The sequence below is a fragment of the Jatropha curcas genome, chromosome 11 (genome assembly GCF_041381405.1).
Source record: "Jatropha curcas cultivar XTBG-Jc1 chromosome 11, XTBG_Jcur_1.0, whole genome shotgun sequence".
Lineage (NCBI taxonomy): Eukaryota > Viridiplantae > Streptophyta > Magnoliopsida > Malpighiales > Euphorbiaceae > Jatropha > Jatropha curcas.
Window position 1 is genome coordinate 7,731,163 of NC_143161.1, and position 8,925 is coordinate 7,740,087.

The 8,925-nt window shown below is 24.4% G+C and overlaps 1 long non-coding RNA gene across 1 annotated transcript; it reads right to left on the reverse strand.

Moving 5' to 3' along the window:
* Positions 1-3,909: 3,909 nt before the first annotated feature.
* Positions 3,910-7,638, reverse strand: LOC149492469 (uncharacterized). Its single transcript, XR_016318703.1, has 3 exons — positions 7,503-7,638; positions 4,310-4,416; positions 3,910-4,135 (listed from the first exon to the last, which is right to left on the reverse strand). It is a non-coding gene; the product is annotated as an uncharacterized LOC149492469 (long non-coding RNA).
* Positions 7,639-8,925: the final 1,287 nt, after the last annotated feature.

Below are 8,925 nucleotides of genomic sequence, written 5' to 3' on the forward strand. Positions count from 1 at the left end.
ACTTGAATTTTTTTTTTTTTTTAGAAAAAAAACTTTGATGCAATTTTTGCTTGTGAATTCAATTTTGCTTTCAAACATCTTATTGTAAAAAAAGATGTGAATTGAGAAATAATCAAAAATTGATTTAAATTTTATTAAGAATTCAGTAAAATTGTGTTTCCGTAATTGATTTTGTATAGTTAATAAGATTGACTTTCATATTTGACTTAAATTGAATAATTAATCAACATTGACTTCCACATTTAGTTATTTAACTTCAATTCAAAATTAAATAGTTGATCAAAAATATATATTTTATTTTAAATAATTACAAAATCAACTTCCATATTTGATTAAAATAATAATTAAATAATTAAATAAAAAATCCATTGAAATCAATTTTAAATCTTCTTATAGATCGATGTTCATGCATTTTCCTCTTAAACCTAATTGGCCCATATGAATCATCGATTTTTGTTTCATAGAATTGTCAATTTCAAACTTGTTTTACTTCATAAAAAAATGAGCTGATTCTCGTTTAATTTCACTTTGAAGCTGAATAGTTAGACTAAATATATAAATTTACTTTTAAACTTATCGTTTTAAACTCGTGGCATCTTTAGCTTTGTTGAAGATTTATTGTGCTTGTAAAATTAAGGATTTTAGTAACATTACACATTTTTTTTATATTAACAATAACAGTTTTTATATTTTTGACTTTTATATGAGGAATATTGATTTAATATGTAGTATATCATTTTTTGAACAGTAGTTTTCACATTTTTCATTCATTTAATAAGTGTTTAAATTATCTGATTTTGCAAGTTGAAGCATTCAATGAAATAATTTTGCAAATTAAATTGTTTAATATGTGTAATTTTATAAGTTGAAATATTCAATTGATCAAAGTAAAATGAAGAGTATTACAAAATTAAAGTAACAAAATTCTTCTATGAGGGTTTGGTACTAATTAAAAATATGATATCTAATTTTATTTAGTTGGAGAAGTTAGATCTTATTTTGCAGATATGCATATTCGATCAGTGGAGCTTTATAGTGCGATATGTTCCTCCATTGATGCAATTGATGCATACTGATGAGAAGTTATTCGTGGATGTCATATGCAATAAGTTCTTGGAAAAATTATCCAAGTATATAAAGTCAAGAAAATTTATTTTGTCATCTAAATCAATTAAAAAATCAGTTGCTAATATGAAAATTTATATCAAGTTGTTAACGTCTTCCTTGAAACGAAAAAAATTTAATATTGTCTCTTTTAATTTTAGTTTTAGTATTCAAAAAAATATAAATAATTCTTTTGATTTGTTAAAAAACCAACCAACCTTTTATTAATTATAATAATAAGTTTTATATCTAATTTGATTGTGTATTTATAATACTTGATATTATTATTGATAGGTGATATTTTTATAGTATTTTTAATGTAATTTTTATTAAAATTTTTAGTATTTTTAATTTATTTAAATTAGTTTTTATTTAATTTTATTATATTTTTATTTAAAAACTTCCTTGAAACACAACTCACTTGATCTTGAGAAAATTTATAGGGTTTTGCAAGAAAAGGATAAAAATAAGGCAAAAAACTAAATTAGCATGGCCTAGGGCGTGCCAATCAGCACGCCCGTGCTAAGAGTGAGGCAAAACAAGAAAACAGTCAGAGGCGCGCACGCCCCAACCCACGCTGAGCCGCACGCCCGTGCTATAATTGCGCCCAGACTTCCAGAGCCTGTCACGCCCCAGACCGTACCAATTAGCACGCCCGTGCCAAAGATAAAGAGCTTAAATTTAGTCAAAAATTGCCAACAAATTCCTACCAATTTCAAGAGCTAATCTTGGACAACTTTCTTCACGTACAAATCAAGCCTTAATTTATGCACATGGAAGACATGATTGAGAGAAATTCAAGGCTTGATTGAGAATTTTATTCCATAAACAAGGTGGAATTTATTCCCTAAACAATGTAGAAGTTCTCTCTCAAGAAGTCTATATTAAAATCATCCCACACATTACACTACACTTCACTCTTTCTCTCATTTTATAGCTTTGTATATAGTTTATTTTTAGAAGTTAAGTATTCAGGAGTTGTGCAAAGATTCAAGGAAGCCATCCAAGCAATTGTTAACTAGTTCTTATTTCTAAACTCTTAATCTTGTTTATTTCTTTCATTATTCTTATTGATTATGAAATACTTATCAAGCATTATTGAGTTTTATTTAAGTGCCATGTCTAACTAAACTCTTATACTATGAGTTTGATGTAGCTTAATCTCTTATCCAATTTATGCAATTAGATTTATTTTTCTTTATTCAAGTTATGATTTATTGATGAACTTAATGCTTCCGGACAGAGTTTTCCACTGGATTGATTTATTTCAATTATCACTATCGGAAGAAGGATATTTGATATGAAAAGGTTAATAAATCACATGAGAATAACAACTTGATGCGGAAGCTATATGGTTTGACTCATGGGGGGTTTTCATGAATTAACAACCTTAATTTATGGATTCATAAACAAACTACAAAACTTAATGATTTAATTCATATTTGATTGTGCTATTGAAAGATAGATAGTTAAACAGAATTAAAATGACTAACAATACATCGAGAGAGCTTGTTAGTGATTCTAGAGTTGTTTCCCCTACTTGAATAATTAAAATTGATTAATGAACTAATAAAATAAATTAGATAGAATTAAGTGAAATCAAACTCCCTAGTAGTTTTAAATCCTTGATTTCTTTAATCAATAATTGCTTGCTTAACTTCTTATTTTACTTGTTGAATTTAATTTCTATAAACAATTTCCTCATTTATCGTTTAAATAATAATAGGATAATATAATTTTGATACTTGGTACACAATCCCTGTGGATACGATACTCTACTCACTTTATATTACTTGTAGCGATTTCGTACACTTACGAAAATAAGCTGTCAATTATTGATGATTTATATTTTTCAAATAAAGCAATAAAAATAGACAATATATATATATATATATATTGAATTCAAATAATACACATAGTTGTTTATACAAATATCAAAATTAAGACAAGAGATTTTAAAATAGCAATTAATGAAATGTCTATGCAAATGCTATTTGTTGATGTAAAAATTGACTCATTATCTCTTTTGTCTGAATAAGTGAAAGTCCATTTTTATATCTGAGTTGCCTTAATATGATCCAATTAAGGAATAGGCTATGACGAATTTTCAGATTCTCTTTCTTAATTTGATAGAATATGTATTTTCAATTTAGTAAGATATTGCAAAAAGACTTTGTTGAATCCCTTTTCATTTACATCTAGCCTTTGCTATTTCTGTTGCTGTGCCCTTGTCATCTCTCATCATGTGAATAAAAGAAACTTTTTTTTTTTTAAAATTTTTAACCATCCATTGTTTGAAAAACTATGGGCCCGTCTAATTTGGATTTGCGTCTGGCAGACTCACAAAAGGGGAGAAATGACTCCCTCTCGAGTAGTTAAAGGAATTTCGTAAACATAGCTCGAACTCGAGACCTCTAGTTAGCAGATAAGAGATCTGTCCATACCATTTCACCATTCCGGAATGTTTAAACAACTTTTTATTGAATAACTAAAATTACAATTTAAGTATTTATCCAACTTTTTAAAATTTCAATCTTAGATTAGTGTGTATAGACGAAATGTGATTTTTTTTTTTTTTTTAGCTAATCATTTGTACAAAAATGACGAATTATTTGATACTTTATGAAATATTAAGTCGTCTACTAGATAACTTGGATTTGAATCCAATATATATTAAATGATAACTTGAACACTTTCAGTTTGATTTCCCGAAAGAAAAAAAAAAAAAAAAAATCAGGGCTTCGTCTCTAAGGAAAAGTAATTGCTATTGATATCTTTTGCTTATTAAATAAATGTTGTTGACAAATTTATGGGTGTAGTTTCCAAATACAGCATAACAATATCATGATTATAATTAACAAAATATCCTCTAAAAAGAATTAACAAAATAAATTAGTTCTGAGGTATTGATTGAAATGGTAAATAATCTCAATCATCACAAAAATGAGACTGTAAGTTTGATTTCCGGAAAGCGCACCTTGTTGGGAAGATCAAACTTTTACGCCCTCCAGCTCGAGAGAAATTACACCTCCTAATCATAAAAAAAAAGTCAATTTTAAAAATTTGTACTCATTTAGATCGAAGAAATAGAAACTTTTGGTGAACATAATTTTTTTTAAAATCATTTTGGAGAATAAATGGACCCTTAATTATCAATTATTTATTCTTATACTTAATGAAGATAGTAATTATGGAAATACAATACCTTAATGCAATTGTGCATTCTTGTTTTCTTCTTTGATTGTGTCTGCTTACGAGCTACCTTTTCTATAAGCGATTTGATCAAATTGAAAGCAGTAGAACGAAACTGTGCTGATAATATATTACATACAAAAAAAATTAAAAGTTAATAAGGAAAGAAAATGCTACGAAAAACAATTTTTATTGATTACTTACGAAAAAATTATATAAATATATATATGCGTAGAAATTGTAACAAATTATAGGGTTACGGCTCAAAAAATAATTCAATTTAATCTAATTTGGGTTTTAATTTGGTTTAGTATAAGCTATAAACTATTTTAAACTATTTTCATTTTCAGTATGATCTCTTTTTTTTTTTTTTTTTTTAAAGAAACAATTATAAGCTATAAACCATGCTCTCTTCTTATTTTGTTTTTCTTTAATTAATTAATTAATTATCGTTTTATGCATTGCGAGGAGTATTATTTTAAAATTTTTTATTAAATAAGAAAAGTACAATTCAAGTCAAAATTTTACCTTAATAATTGATTGAATAATATAGATTTGATTGGATAATATAGATTTGATATGTATACCCAAAAACATAAGCCATTTTCTTATAAATTCAAATATAAAAATTAAATTGCTGATAAACAAAAAGAAAATAAATATTCATTTCAAAAATATTTTCATTTCCCAAAGCAAAACAAAGAAATATGAAGTAAAATTAATTATGAAAAATAGACAAATTACTGATGAAATTTAGAACTAAAGTATTGAGTATTGACTCCCATAGAAGAAAATTAAACAAAGATTAAAGTACCTGTACCATGTATCATATAATTTGATTAAAACATTTCTTGTTCTCTTTTTTCACAAAGATTAATACAAGGAAATGCTTTACAAAGGGTGCATGTACTCTTGCTAATTATTAAGGCTCTATTTATTTTCGAAAAATAATTTATTTTTGAAAAATATTTTCTAAATGATTTATTTTCTGTTATTTGATTGTGATATTGAAATTAGTTAAAAATAATAAAATCTTTTAACTCATAAGACCATAAAAATATTTATAATAATTAGAAATTTTGGATTTTAAAAATTTTATTGTTAACTATGAGAAAAATGTGAAAAAAAGAGATAAATTATAAAAGTCGCTAGTAACAGATGATGGTGACTGATGCTAAATGATGACTGATAGTAATGGCTACCGATGATGAAAAAATTTTAAAAAAAATGCATTTGTAAGATTATAATAAGTTTATTAATGTTTGAAAAATGATTTTCCGCTAATGTTTTCCTCTCTTGAAAGCGGAAAATCATTTTTCTAAAATATGATTTAGTTTTCTTTGATTAGGAAAATATTTTCCATTAATTTATTTTTCAAAATTTTCCAAAAAATGAAAAATTGTAAAAAATATTTTTTTGCAAGTTATTTTATGAAAACAAACGGAGCTTAAGTTAATAAATTTTGACTCGTGGTGCATCTGGTTCAAATAGTTAGGGGGTCAAAAAATAATTTTATTTAATTATGATAGGCAAAATTAAAATTTATTTTGTTAAAAAAATTTACTTTGAAATTTTAAAAAAAATTGATTTTGAAATTTATATTTTTCTATCTAATAATTGATTAAGAATATCACAATAATATCCAACTCTTTTGTTTTTATAATAACTAGTTTTTTTATAACGTGCGTTGCATGTTGACAATGCTCGTTATATTTTTATTTTTTATATGTTTTTAATTTTTTATCTATATAATATTAAAATATAAGTTTTTATTTAGATTAAAATAAATACAATTAGTTAATTTGTATTAGACTTTACTGTATAAGCTACTTGTAATGTTATTTCTTATGTACTTGATTCTATTTTTATATAACGACGTAGTCTCAAAATAAAGTTCGATTCAATCTTATACCTAATTCTTCAATCGTAATATATAAATACATATTCTTAAAACCTGATAGGTGCTCAAAAAAAAAAAAAAAGTTATTACTCAATCCCCAACCCTTACTCTTAATCCCAAATCAATATCTATATATAGCTATAATAAAAAATAATAATAAATTTTTTTTACCGGTAGGTAAAAGAAAAGAAATGAGAAGATGATCTGAATTAATAATGGTAATCATTTTAGTTATAGTGATAATATGACTTACCCAGTGCATTAGAGAAAGGAATATATGAACATACACATAAACTCTTGAAACCTAAAAAATGACCCAAAACAGAAATATAAATTTTCAATTTCATAAACACTATTTTCTTTCAAGTCAAACATATTTAGGATATAAAAGAAAAAATATCAAGAAAATTAAAAATGCTTAATGAGGAGGCCATCTATTTATCACAAGGGAGACATAAGGCTCTTACTAAATTAAAGTGATAGTAGTTACAAATTAATTCAATAACGAAAAAGAAAATAATAAATAATAAATTTTTATTAAGAATAAAACTTTTTTAAGAACTCAACATATAATAAGAAATAAATTATATTAAAAGAATTACCGATTTAAATTTCAAAAATAACTCTGAAAATGCAATAATTTAATTAAATTTGATTTTTGATGGAAGAAAAAACCAAGTCAATAAATGAAAATTACAAAATAAATCATTCTAGGATCTAATATCGGTCACCTAATGAGTTTATTCAAATATTTTGTTTTTCTATTGTTCTAAGTTGCAAATTTAAAATAAATAAATAAGTTAATTAAGTAATAAAAAAATTACATAAAAGAAACGTTATATCCTCTCCAAATAAACCCACAATTTTTCCTACAACGATAAAGAAGTATATTTTTTCTTTTTTGATTATATATATTTATTTATTTAAAAAATAATTTTTAGAAATTATATTCAATCAAATAATAAAATGTAATTTTTCTTTTTTTCATTTTAACCATAGATATCCCGAGCTCACTGGGCTATAACTAAATTATGCTCAGAGTAGGTGTGCCCAAGAAATATTGAAGTGCTTCAAGAGAGTATTTGCTCCATCTGTGAGGGTCGCATCCTCGACCTCATCTAAAGGAAAAAAGTGTCGTACCACTCATCCAAACACTCGTTGGTATAAAATGTAATTTTTAAATTGGCTATAACTAAGACTATTTTAGAATATTCTAAATTTCATTGAAGGCGATATCACAAATCACATTATTTCCCCTATTGTCACATTTATATATAGTATAGATAGATAGATATCAAAATAATACCTTCAATTTGAGGAAGAGAAGCCACAGCACCTTCTGTTGGAGGAGTGACAAAAACAGGAGCATTCACCACACCATGGATTGGAGAAGGAGGTGTCATAAAAACACTAAGAGGAGCTTTTTGGTTTGTCATTTGATTTTCAAAGATTATATTATATGCCTATAACAATTTAAAATATGTATATATATATATATATATATATATATATATATATATATATATATATATATCTTACAGAGTATACTATACAATGTAAATACTAAGCAAGAAAAATAGTACAACTCAACTTATTCCTATTTAGTTTATTTGTATTCCAAAATAGAAATGTATCAGTTACCATTCCAATATAAAACATATTATATATTAATTAAATTCTATTGCATAAAATAAGAAATTTTATTGAAATTATAAATTTTTCTTTTTGAGGATAATTGAAATTATAAAAATTAGTATTATATATTTATATTATATTATATTATATTGTCCTATTATGGAAGTTTTTTGCTATTCTAATTAGAAATTATAACCTTAATATGGAAGTTTTATTATGTTATAACTTATAACCTATTTTGGAAGTTCTGTACTATTCTAATTAGGAATTATAATTCTAATATAGAAGTTTTATTATGTTATAACAATATATATATATATATGTATATCTCCGTACATGCTCAATTGCATATTTGAATTTAATTTTCAATTGATAGACTCTTATTATATGTGTAAAGGCTTGCTATATATATATATATATATTATACTTTCAATTTAAGTATAATATCTTCTTATATATTATGCTTTCTTTAAATAGCTTATATATTTTAAACTGATTTTTTGAAACTTTTTTTTTCAACTCATTCAAGATCATTTATAGATTTTTAGACAACTAAATACATTTTTAGATTTTAAATTTGAGGCAAAGAACATAAGTTTAATTTTTACTCCAATAGGGCAAAAAACAAAAAGCAATGAAATAGAAAATAAGCATATTTAGTAATAAAAAATGTGATAATCTTCTTCAAAAAATTAAAAAAAAATGTGATAAGAACAAATCCAATAATCAATATATTTCATATGAAATAGGATTCTTTTATTATATAACTTTTAGATATTTTTATCTATATTATACTCTTTTCGTTCTATTTTGTGTGCTTCTCATTCTTTTTTTAGATGTGCCAAAATGTTTGCAAATTTTTAAATTTGTATATGTAATTATCTTTCCTATGATAACCTTTATAATTGTTCACTAAATGAAGAGCTTTTATTAATGTCTTAATAAGTTAAAGGTAAAAAAGGTTGATTAAATTTTTAATATGCGTGTTTTGTCAAACTATGCAAACAAAATGGGACCGAGGTAGTAAAAAGTTAATGTCAATAAAATTTGAATTAAGCTTCTATTATTGTGAACCCCTCCCCAAAAATAGGCAT